The 16,691-nt window shown below is 40.5% G+C and overlaps 1 long non-coding RNA gene and 1 pseudogene across 2 annotated transcripts; one reads left to right on the top strand and one right to left on the bottom strand.

Annotated features, from left to right (window-relative positions):
- The first annotated feature begins 911 nt into the window (after positions 1–911).
- LOC127534430 (zinc finger protein OZF-like) lies at positions 912–16,265 on the top strand (annotated as a pseudogene).
- LOC127534440 (uncharacterized) lies at positions 4,800–7,857 on the bottom strand. 2 transcript variants are annotated; one of them, XR_007942630.1, is made up of 3 exons: positions 6,258–7,857; positions 5,942–6,038; positions 4,800–5,829 (listed from the first exon to the last, which is right to left on the bottom strand). It is a non-coding gene; the product is annotated as an uncharacterized LOC127534440 (long non-coding RNA). The 2 variants fall into 2 exon arrangements; XR_007942629.1 differs by having other exon boundaries at positions 5,942–7,857.
- Positions 16,266–16,691: the final 426 nt, after the last annotated feature.

Genomic DNA, 16,691 nt, shown 5'->3' with positions numbered 1-16,691 from the left:
TTCTTATTTTTAGGTAGTTTAGGGGGAGACGCTGGGAGCGACGGCCCACTGCGTGGTTGGCCCAGCGTCTTCCCTCTTTTGTTCTTTTGTCCGGGGTCTCCAGCCCTCCTTTGTTTCTATTTTCGTTTGTTATCTTTATTGATTATCTTGGGGTGGCCAAATAAAGCCTGTGGGTTTAATTGGAGATATTTTGTGTGGCGTCCTTCTGGATATGCTGCGGTCTCTCTCCCTTATTGAGCCTGTGTTTTTCAGTCTATGTGAGGGCTGTAACAGTGGGTCTCAATCAGACTCTACTTAATGTGGATAATTAATTAATTTCATCGATAATTAATGGAAAAATTCAGTAGAAACTGTTAAATGGAGAAATGTTTGAAGTTAATGTACCCCTAAGTGCTAAGTTGTGCACATTTGGAATCTACCCAAAGGACTTTCCATTTTCATCAAAGCAGACACTAATGCTGGACTTTGGACTTCTACAGTCCAAGAGAGACATTTTGATTCTGTTGGAAAAGTACAGATGCTCCTACATTGGGAATGTGGACAAAAGAACTGCTGAGCTGCATCAGATGAGAACGACTGACATCTATGACCAAGGATAAAGGGAAGGACTTCAATAAACGCTGTGAACCATGCGTGGTCATGCTGAAGAGGGGAACATGAGACCTGCTTAAAATAATTTATTTGTCTATCTGGTGCTGTATTTAGTTACATTTACTTTTAATAATTTGTATTTTGTCTGTTTGATCTTGATATTAGAATTACAATGACTTTCCTGTCATCAAATCCAGTCATTTTCATAACAAGCTGCTGTGGAGGCAAAACCTTTTTGTTCTTTGCAATAAATCTTTTGTTCTTTTATTCAGAGCTCTGAAGGTACAGGTGACACAGAGTGCAAAGCAGTCTATGTGTCAAGTCAAACTGGAAGGAGATGAGAACTCAAAGGAGAAGCATTTACGCACAGGTCCGACACTCAGCTGGGGCGGAAACAATCTGCGGCTGCAGGTTTGCCACCGGCGGCAAAAAAAGGGGACACATGCAGCACTGAGGAGGAACTGAGACGAAGTGGCCGAGTTCAAACAAAGTGTCCTTGAGTTTCTGTTGGGAAAGGGTCAAGATCTGCTGCAAACTGTACAGGATTGCCTTCATCTCCAAAATCCGGGTTGCAGCCGGTAAGAGCAGAATTCTGGAGACTCTAAAAGACTGTTTAAGCTGCCGATGTGTGCCACTGCAGTATGTGTTAGCATTAGCATTAGCCACGGAGATCAGCTGTCAACTTTGTCTGTTTCCCAATAATTGTCGTGTGTTTTGTAATTGTTCAGTTGAAAATAAGATTGCAGGCTAACTGGTGCTAATTAGAGGGTTCCAGCTAAGACCAGTGAATTCATCCTGTTTGTAATGGTGGGTTTTTACGATGCCCTTTATTTATTTATTGGATCTGGAAAGGATTGCACTTTAAAAGCACTTTATGCATAATGTTAAAACCATGAAGTAAAAGGTATAAAATGGTTAAAAAAATTTTGATAAAAATGCTCAGAGTAATTTGTGAAACTGTGATTTAAAATCAACTCTTTAGAATGCAGATAAATTCATGTGTGGTATAGTATTGGGTTGAATATTGCTCATGCCATGATTTGTCGCTTCAGTTTATGTGGTGTTGAGGTTGACAAACATAAATTGAGTGGAGCAGCATTTGCCAATGTGGTGAAAATGTCCATGAGGAATGGTTGTTACTATTTGCTGAATGCAGTAATGCCAACATTGTCCTTTTGTGTTCTGTTTAAAGGTTTTTCACCTTAATCTATCAACTAAACGTATGGACTTATGGAAGTTGCCACCTCTGTATCTCATGAATTTGCGACCACTGCAAAATGAAAGAGGGAAAAGAAAGAAAGCAACTGTCTGATGAGTGGAGTCCTGCTCAAATCCTGGGTAGATGAAACATCCTTTTTCAAGTGGGGAAACTGCACAAACTGTGAGAAAAATCATGAGAAAAAGTGTGCAGTGACAAAGTTCTTCTCATTCTCAGTTTTCTACCGGCAGTCCTGTCTTGAATCACCTGCAGTAGCATCTTTATGTTCTCTTTATTCTCTTTTTCCATGTCTGTTTTCTGTCTGTTCCTTATTTTTAACAGTTTAAGATCATTTGTATCAGTTTTAGGTGAAACTGAAAAGAGCTAAAAGTGAACTATTGAGTTGAAATGTGTCCTCTGTGTTGGCTGATGAACATATGGGACACTCTGACACTTGTGTATAGAGTGGTATCCTAATGAAGATGTGTTTGATGTGACAGGTGATTGGCAGGAGGAGAGTCTGACGGAGGAGCAGAGGAATGTTGGCAGCCATTTAGTCTGAGCTCAACAACGGAGGAAACATGGATTCTTCACAAAAAGTGAGAAACATACCACTGTAACATTATTGTCACTCATTTGTTCTTTAAAATGTGTAAAGTTGCTCCAGTTGGTTAGATGGGCCGACCAAAGCCAGGTGACGTTGGCTGGAGAGATGTAGCTCTGCAGAAGCAGCTGTACTGAGGATATAATGGTGGACTGCTAGGAAGCTGCTTGTTTTTAGTTTGAGGCTGAACTAGCTGCTGATCATACTTTCTGAAAATGTCTTACATGGTGATGAAGATAAGTAACGGAAGAAAAGTCTTGTTTTTCAAGCAAGTTGTTCAGGAAGGTAAATAGCAGCATTTTCTTTGGTAGAGAATAATACTTTTGAGCATTGTGAGTTTACCAGCCTTTTCCTTCTCAAGAAATTCAGACAGTTGAACCCAGAAGTTTACTTACACTGTATAAACGACACATAACCCTTTTTTGAATTTACATGATCTGACATTAAATCTGGCAATGCTTCTCCTGTTTTATGTCGGTTAAGATGACCAAAATTATCTTAAATTCCAGAATAAGGAAAGAGAGATTTCTTTTTTTTTTTAGAGAGAGAGAATTTTTATTACTTTCTTCACAATCTTGGACTTGACTATGGACTTCGACCATACTATGTTCCAAAGGAGTTCAGTCACATCATAACAATACTTGTATACATTCCACCCAAGGCAACTGACTTGGTTCCATGTGATGTGTTGCATGATACTGTTGCTAGGATACAGACTCAACATCCTGAGGCGCTTGTAATAATATCAGGAGATTTCAATCATGTCAGCCTCTCCTCTCATCTGACTGGATTTACACAGTTTAACTGCCCTACCAGAGAGAATAAAACCCTAGACCTGCTGTATGCCAATGTCAAAGAAGCTTACAGAGCTACTGCCTTACCACCACTGGGCAGGTCAGATCATAACTTGGTTTATCTGCAGACCTGTTCCAAACCTTGTGTGCTGAGACAGCCTGCAACTAAAGTCCAAATCAGAAGATGGACTCCTCAAGCTAGTGAAGCTCTAAGGGACTGCTTTGAATCAACAGACTGGAATGTGCTTCTGGAAACAGACGAGGACAGTATGAACATTGACAGACAGGTTGATTGTTTTAGTGAATACATCAGCTTCTGTAGAGACACAGTCATACCTGCAAAGGGGTCATTCCGTGTGGTTTCACCAGATGGTGACCATCTTCAAATTAGTCCTAAATTTGTATGTCACTAGATGGTTACAAAAGTACTTTCTATGCAAAATTGTAGGCCTGTAGCTCAAATAGTTTGTGTTGTAGGGGTCTGAAATTTTCAGAATTTGGGCTACAAATAGCTAAGAAAATCCTCGCCAGGGTTTTTTTTTTTTTTGCATCTTTTAGTGGTAAATTCTCAGTCTTCAGACATACCAGAGAGCTGTGAGTTGGTAAACAAGGCCTCTGCATGGAGCTAGTGCCCCACAAACATCCCCGGGTGTTTTCCTACACTCTGCAGGCCATTGGGGCTTGCTAGAAATGCTAAAAATTAAGAAAAACCTACTCGCGAGTGGGGTTTGGGACCTTAAAAGTACTGGAAATACTGCACAGAAGTGTTCTAACACCCCTGAGTTCCATTCTACACAAACTTGTGTGATAACTTAGTAAACTGGAGCTTTCTAGGTACCTCAGTTTGGAAAATATGAGCTTCCAAAGTTGGACGAGATTTTTAATTGGCTATTTTTGGTGGCAAAAATCTCAGTGTGGGACAGGTACCAGAGACCCCAAATTTTTGTACAAGACAGTTCCATCTGTCTTCTATCACTGTACAAAAAAAGCAGCAAGGTTATATTTGTAGTTACTGAGATATTCTTACTCAAAATGGCATGGGTAATGTCAAAATCATTTTTTGCTTTTCAGTACTTTAAATTGGGATACAAATATTAGTAGTCATTCCAATGGTAGTATTATGTATGTTTTGTTCTTTTTGAAATGTTAGTTGTTAAAGGTGACTACCTTCAAAAAGTGTAATGCCTTTTTTGTGTCACAAGGTCTAGTTTAGAGCCATACCTGTAGATATCATGACATGTTGACACCCATTTGCAATGCATACATGTAATTATAACATGAATTCAAGTTAGGACATGCAATTTGTATGTACACATACAAATTACATGTACTAAATTACATGTACTAACTTGAATTCATGATTATCTGCTCTCCTTGGCGTTAAACCTAGACGCGTGGTTTTTTTTTTCTTTTTTTACTGCTCCTCGTCTCCACTGTGCCAGGTCAGCTTCTGCTCGTAGAAGTCGATGACCACCAATTTGTAGGGATGTTCGATACCATGTTTTTTCAGACCGATACCGAGTACCAGTACTCCATCTTCAGTACTCACTGATGCCAAGTACTCATACCGATACTTTTGATCCATAAAAATTTCAAATAATGCAATGACAGGTCATTTTTGAAAAATGACTTTTATTTCTAAAAAAGGCAGCACAGCCACTACTAAAATAATAGCAGTCTCAGTTTCAGATATATAAAAAAAAGTGAAATATAAAACAACTCTTTTGAGTTTTACACTTTTTTAAATGAAATTAAGTGCAAGATAAATCAATTTCTGAGTTTTAAGGTTTCTTTTAAATGAAGTAAAAGATGTAACAAACACCTCTGAGTTATACACTTTTTTAAATGAACACATTGTCATGTTTTTTTAAATGAACTTAAGTGCAAGATGAAACAGCTTTCTGTGAGTTTTAAGGTTTTTTTTATGAACTAAAGTGCAAGATAAAACAACTTTCTGAGTTTTAAGGTTTTTTATGAACTAAAGTGCAAGATCAAAAAGCTTTCTCTGAGTTTTACACTTTACATGAACTAAAGTTTTTAAATGTTCTCATTTTAATGCTTTTTTATGAACTAAAGTCAAAGATAGAACAACCCCTGAGTTTTCAGTTTTTAAATGAAATAAAATGAACTTTCTCTTCCTGGGTTTTATTTTAAGGTGCAAAATTGAAGCACAAAACTAGAACAAAGCTTAAACCTTTAAGTTGCTTCATTGTCTAACTGTTATCTGAGGGTGAAAAGGTAAGTGGCAGGTTCTTATTAAGGAACAGAAGCATCTCTGTATTTTCAGCTGAGAGCCTATTTCTTGTGTCATCGAGAATGTGAGCAACTGAACTAAAGAGCCGTTCACTCTCGACGCTGCTGCATGGTGCCGAGAGGTATTTTCTTGCTAACTTGGCCAAAGAGGAAAACTTTTCTCTCTCCTCTGCCCAGTACTTGAGTGGATTGGCATCCCGTTCGAGTAAGTGTTCTGCAAGGTATGTCTCCAGCTGCATTGCAGCAGCGATCATTGGAGCACTTCTCCCGGTACAATGTGAGGATGATGCACGGCCCTCTGCTATTTCAGCAGACATTCTGTTGAGACGGCTGCTGCTGCTGGGCTGCTCCCTCCGTGGCTTTTGGGCAGGTGGTTCCTCTCCATCTGCCTGTTAAGGATGCAAAAAAATGAAGAGGGGATAAAAGAGATTACTTTTCTGAAGCAACTTCCAACTATACACAAGAAACTAGAGTGAAACTAAAAAAAGTAGCATCTCTTACCTGTGGTTCTGCAGCAAATGTTTGCTGCAGCTCCTGTACAAGCATCGTTTTGGCCTCCCTTGCTGCGCTTTCATCTGAGAAATAACAATCCTTGTATCTACAAAAGAGAGAAGAAAAGAGAACAAATGAGAAAGTCTACACATCCACATAAGTGATTCAGGTGTCACATCACAATTCAGGTGGTTGTACTTTTAACTGAGAGTAGTTAATGCAAAATATTTTTTACTTTACTTGAGTAATATTAAGGTTAGGCAACTCTAATAGTAATTTAATTAAAACAATTTCTCACATTTGAATTAGTAAGAAAAACTATTACCTTGGATCGAGTATGGAGGCAAAGCTGTACAGTGGATTTCTCTCGATATCAGCAAAGCACCTCCTAGCAACCTGTAGCAAGGTATGCTTCATCGATCCGACCCCACGGTCCTCCTCACAATCCTTCTCTAAAACCCTCAAGAAGCGTGGTGATGGCAGGGATCACATCTGCAGCTGATGAATCCGTGGAGCTCACCTGCCGGGTCAGCTCCTCAAAGGGTTCCAAAAGCTTGATTGCCTTTTCGAATAAACTCCACTGGTTCACACTAAGGCTCTCGGGGAGCTTGTTTTCTGTCCCATAAACTCCTATGGCTTGCTTTTGTTCAATGAGAGAGCGCATCATATACAGCGTGCTATTCCAGCGGGTTGGTACGTTCTGTGCCAGTCTTTTTACAGGCTTGTGCATGTCCGTTTGGATGTCTTCAAGCTTCGAGTAGGCCAATGGGGAATTTTGGAAATGACCGACTATTTTCCGTCCTATGGCCACGGCATCTGAAACAGCCTTTTGAACCAGCAGGCCTTCATTCACTGTCAGCTGGAGTGTGTGCACGACACACGGGAGGCTTGGAAGCTCAGCTTCATCCATACCTTTAATCATGTTCTTTGCATTGTCTCTTAGCATAACGTGAACGGCTTCTTTGGGAATATTCCATGTGTTGAGCATCTCCTCAAACTTTTCTGCGATCGCCTGTCCTGTGTGTGAGCCACTGAACTCTTTTGCGTGCAGCATGATGCTATGAAGTTGGAAATCAGCATCTATCCAACGCGCTGTCTGGCTGATGAGAGACACAGCACTCACGCTGCTGCTCCAAATATCAGTGGTGAAGCTAATGACCGGAGTGTTACACAACAAACTGCTAACATGTTTTTTAACGGAGTCGTGCACCTCCGGAATCACAGTCCTCACCATTGTGGTTCGAGAGGGGACATCATATTTCGGCTCCACAACCTCCATGAACCGTCGGAATCCCACGCTGTCCACAAACGAGAGGGGTAAGTTGTCTCTGCACAGGATGTGACGCACATGGAGAAGTCAACCCGCGGCAGTGTAGCGCCATCTCCCGGCGAGGAGGGTTTACTACGCGTGGGATTTTCTTGCCTTGAGTATCGGTGGCTGGCATCGGCAGCCTTCAAAAGTACTTGATACTTTGAAATAAGGCCAGGATCGGCTCGATACCGATACCTGGCATCGGTACTCGCCCATCCCTACCAATTTGTATGTACACATACAAATTACATGTACTAACTTGAATTCCGCCTGAATGTCCACCTTGACAATAAGTTAGACTGGTCTAAAAATGCACATTTCATCTACAAAAAGGGCCAGAGCCGACTTTTTTTGCCTAAGAAGACTTCGATCAATAGACATCTGCAGTAAGATGCTGCAGATGTTTTATCAATCTCTGGTAGCAAGTGTCCTGTTTTATGCCGCAGTCTGCTGGGGAGGCAGTATAAAGAACAAGACTGCAAGGCGTCTGAACAAACTGATTAAAAAAGCTGCTCTGTAGTTGGAACCGGATTGAATACATTGGAGGATGAGGTGGAGAGATGGACACTTAGAAAGATCGAGGTCATTCTGACAAACATGGATCATCCACTTCACATTTTCCTCAGTGAACAACAAAACGTCGGTGAACGGCTCCTATCCCTGTGCTGCAGGACTGAAAGATTCAGGAAATCTTTCTTGCAATCAGACTGTTTAATTTCAAAAGCAAAAAGATAAGACCAAACAATTGAATTTCCCTTCGGGGATCAATAAAGTCATTCTATTCTATTCTACAGTCAGAAGTTTGCATACACTGAGATAGCTATGCCTTCAAGATGATGATGTCCTGGCTTCGAAAGCTTTTGATAGATTAAGATGTATTTTCAGGCACACCTCAAACACACTGCTTCCTTGTGTGACTTTAGAAAATCTGAAGAAATCAGCCAAGACATCAGGAAGACATTTGTGGGCCTCCACAGGTGTGGTTCCTTGGGTACAATTTCCAGATTGCTGTGGTTTGACGTTTATCTGTCCAAACAATTGCATGCACAGATCAACACCATGGGAATGTCAAACCATCCTGCTCAAGATGGAGATTGGTTAAAATTAGGATTGTTTTGGAGGGAAATGTGCTCATCAACCCCAGAACAAAAGCAAATGACCTTGTGAAGATGCTGGCTGAGGATGGCCTGAGTACACCATCCCAACTGTGAAGCATGGGGGTGGCAGCACCATGTTGTGGGAGTGTTTTTGCTGCAGGAGGGACTGGTGCACTTCACAAAATAGATGGCATCAAGAGGATAGAACATTATGTGGAAATACTGAAGCAACATCAGCCAGCAAATGAAAGCTTGGGCACAAGTGGGTCTTCCAAATGGACAAGGACAGCGCTGGTGCAAATCTGACACTGTCCTGGAGAAACTGTGCACCACTGACTTAGAACGGCTTTCTGTTTCACTGTGCCCTCCATATCCGCCTCAGAAATTTTCCCAGATATGTGACTCTTGTCTATATCCATCCAAAGGCCAGTGAAATAAATGCCTGTGGGCTTATCCATCAGGTCATCCAGAGACCACTGCTCACTAAAACACACACTGAGAGACTTCCATCAGTACATCACATGCCCCACGAGATGAGACAAAATCTTTGATCTGTCAGAACAATGTGAAAGGTGCTTCTCCTCTGGGTTCCTCTAACCACAACTGCATCCTCCTTATCTCTGTCTACCATTGTACTGAAGCAAGGCAAAGTGCAGAACATCAGAGTGAAAGTTTGTCACACTCTGCAGGGATGTCTGGAGGTTACTGACTGGGATGTGTTTAAGGAGTCCTCAGCTGATATTGATGAACCGACTGATGTTGTGAGCAGCTGGGTCACAGACTGTGAAACCAGTGTTATTCCTGAAAAAACTGTAAAACTGTATCCAAACACTAAGCCATGACTTTCTAAGAAGCTTAAAGACCTACTGTACAGAAAGAAAACAGTCTTCAGAGAAGGAAATACACTAAATCTGTATAACCGACAGAAGGAAATAAAGTAGGAGATCAGGACCCACAAAAGACAATACAAAGACAAACTTGAGTCTCAGCTCAAAATGAACTACCTCAGTTCAGTCTGGGACGGCATGAATCTGATCACTGGGACTAATTAATGTGTCAATGAGAGAGTTCATCTCAGTGGTTATAATTGTGATTCAGAGCTGGCTCAAAGTCTAAACAGTTTTTATGTCAGGTTTGACTCCCATGATTTTAGGGCTAAAAATGCTGAGACTAAAAACTGTCTCATGTCAGCCTCTCCACAGAATCTTTTTCTTGATGTGGGCAATGTAATCTGGTGTCTCAAACAGTGCAGACCAAAGAAAAGTCCTCGACCTGATTACATCGGTGGCCGTTTATTGAAAACTTTTACTACGTCTGACTAAATGCCCAAGATTGCTGCCGATGTCCCTGTCTGTCTTATGTTTTGTTTGATTTCTTTAAATGGCTTTTATTTTGCTTGTAATTGTTTTACTGTTTTTTACATTTTTAAAACATTTCCTTTAATCGCTGCTATTCCTTTAACTGTTTTACTGTTTTGTTGCTTTTGTTGTTTGATGGTGAACGCTTGTGTAACTGCTGAACAACAAATTGCCCAGGTCGTTGGGGTCAAATCCAGAATTCAGTGGCAGAATTACAGTTCTTTTCTGGACTGGTATCTACATCTGATCCCCTAGGAGAAACTAGAAAGTGTTGGTGGTGTGAATTGACCCTGCTGCCATTAAGACCTAAATCTGGACATTGATGTTGTATGCTTTTCATATTGTACATTTCTCCAGTAATGTAACTTAATGGAAAGTCTGGAGATCAAGAGATCCTGGTGGTACAATCCCATCAGTCCCAGCTCTGCTTTGCTTTTCACTGTGATTGACAGATTTTACTACCCAATACTCTAAAACTACCGTGCAGAAAGCTGAAAACTATCGGCCTGTGAAAATAGTTTTGTTCATATTGTGAGTGTGCTGTTGACTAGGGCTGCAACTAATGATGCGATCTATCATAAGCGCCGATGTCAGCGTTTACTATACAGCTGTATCTAAACGCGGACATCCGTGCTGCATCGTGCATCCATAATATATGCACGATGCAGCGCCAATGTCCGTCTGTGTTCCGCACTCCGGTCGGAAGGAGATTTCTGTTGCATTGCGTGTTTACTTCCGCTTTTGATGACGTATCGTGCTCAGATGATTCGTCGACGCATCGTTAGTTGCAGCCCTACTGTTGACACATTTCTAGGTTTCTAATGACAAAGCTGCTAGCATGTCTGCAGATTCTTGATCTTGTTTCAGCCTCATGTCCAACTACATGGAATTGAGACTTTTAGGTTCAATTTTTTTCATGATTGCTCTTCCATCACTGCCTCTGTTTTTATCTTTGTCTTTTGCATCAGAAATGTAAACACAGCAATGGAGTGAGATGTCGGACCTCTGGGGAGGATAAGGATGGTTTGGCAACAACAGCAAAAAGAGATGAATCGCTCAGTTGTGAGCAATGTGGCAAGACTTTTATCACAGCAACAAAGCTAAGAATTCACAAACATATTCACACTGTGGAGAAACCATTCAGCTGTGATCAGTGTGGAAAGGCTTTTACTAAGAAGAGTGACTTAAACAGACATCAACTCATTCACAGTGGAGTTAAACCATTCAGCTGTGATCAGTGTGGAAAGGCTTTTACTCACAAGAGTCACTTAAGAAGACATCAACTCATTCACAGTGGAGTTAAACCATTCAGCTGTGATCAGTGTGGAAAGGCTTTTACTGAAACGAGTCACTTAAGAAGACATCAACTCATTCACAGTAGAGTTAAACCATTCAGCTGTGATCAGTGTGGAAAGGCTTTTACTACCAAGAGAACGTTAAGAGATCATCAACTCATTCACAGTGGAGTTAAACCATTCAGCTGTGATCAGTGTGGAAAGGCTTTTACTCACAAGAGTCACTTAAGACGACATCAACTCATTCACAGTGGAGTTAAACCATTCAGCTGTGATCAGTGTGGAAAGGCTTTTACTGACAAGAGTAATCTTGCAAAACATCAACTCATTCACAGTAGAGTTAAACCATTCAGCTGTGATCAGTGTGGAAAGGCTTTTACTAACAAGAGAACGTTAAGAGATCATCAACTCATTCACAGAGGAGTTAAACCATTCAGCTGTGATCAGTGTGGAAAGGGTTTTACTTACAAGAGTCACTTAAGAAGACATCAACTCATTCACAGTGGAGTTAAACCATTCAGCTGTGATCAGTGTGGAAAGGCTTTTACTCTGAAGAGTAACTTAAGAAGACATCAACTCATTCACAGTGGAGTTAAACCATTCAACTGTGATCAGTGTGTGAAAACATTTACTCTACATGAACAGTTGTTGATCCATCAATGCCCCCATTCTGGTAGAAAGCGGTACCACTGTGACTCCTGTGAAAAAACTTTCAACGACCAACAGAGTTTAAAACGTCACCAACGCATCCACACTGGACATGATGTATATGTGTGTGATCACTGTGGCAAACCATTTGTAGGGTACTCACAGTTAAAAGCTCATGAAGTGACCCACACTGGGGTTAAACCATACCATTGTGACCAGTGTGGGAAACGCTACAGCTACAATGCAAACCTCAAAGTTCACCAACGTGTCCACACTGGGAGAGACCATACAGATGTGACAAGTGTAAGAAGACTTTTACAACTTTGAGTTCCCTGAAACACCACCAGCAGATCCACACCAGAAAGAAAGCATTCAATCAGTGTCACAGTGAGGTATGTAAAGACTGGTCTCAGTCACAATGTACACACAATTATGTATTGGATAATTTTGGATATGGCTGCAAAATTGTTTCGAAACTGTTTTGAACAACTGTGGTCAGTTGAATTCTGTTCACACATTATCAGCTATCGTTCAGTCTAACCTGTATTCATTTTGACACAGAAATCTGGTCCAGGTTAATCTGGGGATGTAGGTTAGATTAGGAATTCTGACGTAATCAGACAACTGAATGTTAAATTCCAACAGGTATAAGTGTCTTCAGATGTCATTTGGGGTGCTCTCTATCTCAGGCAAGGCATCAGTTCTTCAATGCTGCAGGAAACACTGACGTTCTCTGTGTTTCTGTGTTTGTTTTCCAAGCAGAACGGAACAGATGGACAAAACCCTCAGACTTGTCAGCACTCTACCAATGGTGAACAGTGCTGCTTTGACCAGTCTGGACCAACGTCCAACCAACAAGGAACCCTACAACGACACCAGCGTATGCACATTGGACACAGACTGAACCCCTGCCAAGAAGATTTCTCCATGCAGGGTTCAGTAAAAGTTCATGAAGTCCTCCACAAACTTAGTCCTTGAGATCCGGCTTCACAGAATTCAGGTCTAATTTCTTGTTTGGTGTCTTCGTTGCTTTGTTGCAAAATCCATTAAGAGGAAAGCTGTCGTTAACAGACGTGACTGGTAAATTAATTGAACTATTATAAGTGGTTACTCAGTTAAATGAATTATCAGTGGTAGAGGGATAGATGTCTGGATGGAGGCAGTGAGCAGCAGGGTGAATTTATTAACTCTATCTCTATCTCTATCATCTTTAATATTGAACAAGTAGATCAAATAATCTCTGATTATGTGTGAGTTTAAATATAAAAAAAAACATTAAGTGTTGGATGAAAAGTCCAATCTTTGAAAGCCGACGTCATTTAGAATCCTTTCTTTGTAAATTAGCTGCATCCAGTCATTACCATGACATTGGCATTATGGAATCATGACCACATATATGTGTCTGGAGATAGTGGCATTTTTATAATGGCACATTTTCATGCTTTGACAGATACAGTGTGGGGAAAAAAGTTTTCAGACACCCTGAAAATTTTTACACATCTTAAATATTATCATGAAATATTTGTTGAAAAGTCTTTTTTGTGTGTGTTTCTAAGGGTGTGGCTGCATCAGAAAGGCACAAATACAAACTCGACGAGCCCTCAGTAGAGGGCAGAACCACGTCCTCTACTCGCGAAAACATTGTCCTCCCTATACAAAAGATGCAATATGTATCAATTTTGTTCATCCTACGTACAGTGCCTTGTGAAAGTATTCGGCCTCCTTGAACTTTTCAACCTTTCGCCACATTTCAGGCTTCAAACATAAAGATATAAAATTTTTATTTTTTGTAAAGAATCAACAACAAGTGGGACACAATCGTGAAGTGGAACAAAATTTATTGGATATTTTAAACTTTAACAAATAAAAACCTGAAAAGTGGGGCGTGCAATATTATTCGGCCCCCTTGCATTAATACTTTGTAGCGCCACCTTTTGCTGCAATTACAGCTGCAAGTCGCTTGGGGTATGTCTCTATCAGTTTTGCACATCGAGAGACTGAAATTCTTGCCCATTCTTCATTGCAAAAAAGCTCGAGCTCAGTGAGGTTGGATGGAGAGCGTTTGTGAACAGCAGTCTTCAGCTCTGCCCACAGATTCTGGATTGGATTCAGGTCTGGACTTTGACTTGGCCATTCTAACACCCGGATACGTTTATTTGTGAACCATTCCATTGTCGATTTGGCTTTATGTTTTGGATCATTGTCCTGTTGGAAGATAAATCTTCGTCCCAGTCTCAGGTCTTTTGCAGACTCCAACAGGTTTTCTTCCAGAATGGTCCTGTATTTGGCTCCATTCATCTTCCCATCAATTTTAACCATCTTCCCTGTCCCTGCTGAAGAAAGGCAGGCCCAAACCATGAGGCTGCCACCACCATGTTTGACAGTGGGGATGGTGTGTTCAGGGTGATGAGCTGTGTTGCTTTTACGCCAAATATATCGTTTTGCATTGTGGCCAAAAAGTTGGATTTTGGTTTCATCTGACCAGAGCACCTTCTTCCACATGTTTGGTGTGTCTCCCAGGTGGCTTGTGGCAAACTTCAAACCAGACTTTTTATGGATATCTTTGAGAAATGGCTTTCTTCTTGCCACTCTTCCATCAAGGCCAGATTTGTGCAGTGTACGACTGATTGTTGTCCTATGGACAGACTCTCCCACCTCAGCTGTAGATCTCTGCAGCTCATCCAGAGTGATCATGGGCCTCTTGGCTGCATCTCCGATCAGTCTTCTCCTTGTTCGAGGTGAAAGTTTAGAGGGACGGCCGGGTCTTGGTAGATTTGCAGTGGTCTGATACTCCTTCCATTTCTATATGATTGCTTGCACAGTGCTCCTTGAGATGTTTAAAGCTTGGGAAATCATTTTTTATCCAAATCCAGCTTTAAACTTCTCCACAACAGTATCTCGGACCTGCCTGGTGTGTTCCTTGGTCTTCATGATGCTCTCTGCACTTTAAACAGAACCCTGAGACTATCACAGAGCAGGTGCATTTATACGGAGACTTGATTACACACAGGTGGATTCTATTTATCATCATCAGTCATTTAGGACAACATTGGATCATTCAGAGATCCTCACTGAACTTCTGGAGTGAGTTTGCTGCACTGAAAGTAAAGGGGCCGAATAATATCGCACGCCCCACTTTTCAGTTTTTTATTTGTTAAAAAAGTATAAAATATCCAATAAATTTCATTCCACTTCACGATTGTGTCCCAATTGTTGTTGATTCTTGACAAAAAATTAAAATTTTATATCTTTATGTTTGAAGCCTGAAATGTGGCGAAAGGTTGAAAAGTTCAAGGGGGCCGAATACTTTCGCAAGGCACTGTATATCCCTTCCTACTTGATCTGCTGACCTGTAACTCCACAAGTGAGCAGGGGACCTTAGACTGATCTTCAGTGCAAAATTGATTATCCTGACTTCAGCACTTGCAGAGATATCTGACCGGACATACCCCTCCACATACATGCATACATACATACTTACCCAGCCAGCCCGCCACATACCGAAGCGAATACAGTAACCCCACTGCCGTTCATCAGGCGTGGTTAATGATATTTATTTGGTTTGTTGTTTACAAGGAAAACTAACAAAACTAAATTCTACCAAATTTCTCATTTTATGGAACCAGTCAATTTTCAGTTTTTAATGTCTTTTTTTAGGATGTGTTTAGTTTTATGATTGTACTAAAATAAATGACTCTTGAAGACCTCAAAGTGATTCTTAATGCAGTATTTCACAAATGTATGGGATGTCCAAAAACTTTTATCCACTGCTGTATTTAACAGCAATTTGATCTGTTGATGTTAGCAAGACAAACATCATTTTACTTCATTTAAATTCATTTTTACAAATACTTGAAGTTGTCTGTGACTTAATCTAATACAATTTTGCTCTTTCACAGAGAGTAGAAAGATGAAAAACCTACAAGGATGTCTTACATAACACGATGTCATCTAGAATCTGCCTGTGCAACACCCTGCATTTGTTGTGGACTGCCAGTGCTGACTATTTACCAAATCTGTCCTCTCACTGCAAAAGTAGACAAGACATTATTTGACATTTACCATGTTGTGCAGGGACGCCACTGAAGAAGCACCTGTAACACAACACATTGTTGTTGTTGGCCTTGTTAATATATATATTTTTAAAATATTATCACGCATACTGTACACAAACACTGTATGCATGAAGATGAATAAAATTACTATACATGTACAACAGCATCATTCATTGAAGTGTAAACAATAACAGTCTGGTGAAATAAAAGAATATTAGCATTAGATTTTTTTGTTAAATGGCCAAATTCTGGTACCTCCACAAAGTAGCATTCATTTCCTTTTGTTAACTGCCTATATTTACTAACTCTACAATATCAGCCAGTCGGTCAATTTACCATGTCTAAGGGAAATACTAACATCAGATCCAATGTGGGATAGAACTCCTTGTGCTGCAGAGTGACCACCTGACCCAGATGATAGGTTTCTAGAACAATTGCAAATGAAAGTAGAAAGACTAAGTCCTTACACTGTTGGAAGAATTTTGTTCAAATCTAACACAAATAACTCTGCACTTTAAATACTATAGATTGGCTCATTAGAAAATAAAAAGCTGTTTGCTGAAACTTACTTTGTCTTCTGTCCTTCTAATGATCTTTGAAAAAGGAAAGCTCCCTGTATTGGATCTCTCGGTGCACTCATCACATTGTTCTCCTAAATAGATCCAAATTAGAACAGTTGAGAGGTACTGTTGTGAGTCAATGTCAACACTCATGATTTGTTCACGTTGACCATTGTTTTGATGCCATTTAACAGAGGGGACTAGAGCAACACTGTAACAGGCTTGATTTTCTTTTTATGCACGGCCTTATAGTAGTACATGACCAAACCCTCACTGAATGATTCAGACACCTTAACAGCAATGTAATGTGGTATGGAAACTCAATAGAATCTAACTGTACAATACATCCAAATGGAAACAAATGGCAAATGACACTGCAACAATATCTGAGTATTGAAATAATACAAACATTGCTCTATAGGATAACTTTCACT

This window comes from Acanthochromis polyacanthus, chromosome 6 (assembly GCF_021347895.1).
Source record: "Acanthochromis polyacanthus isolate Apoly-LR-REF ecotype Palm Island chromosome 6, KAUST_Apoly_ChrSc, whole genome shotgun sequence".
NCBI lineage: Eukaryota > Metazoa > Chordata > Actinopteri > Pomacentridae > Acanthochromis > Acanthochromis polyacanthus.
Note: the sequence above shows the minus strand (reverse complement) of the source record. Positions and strands in the feature narration are given on the sequence as shown.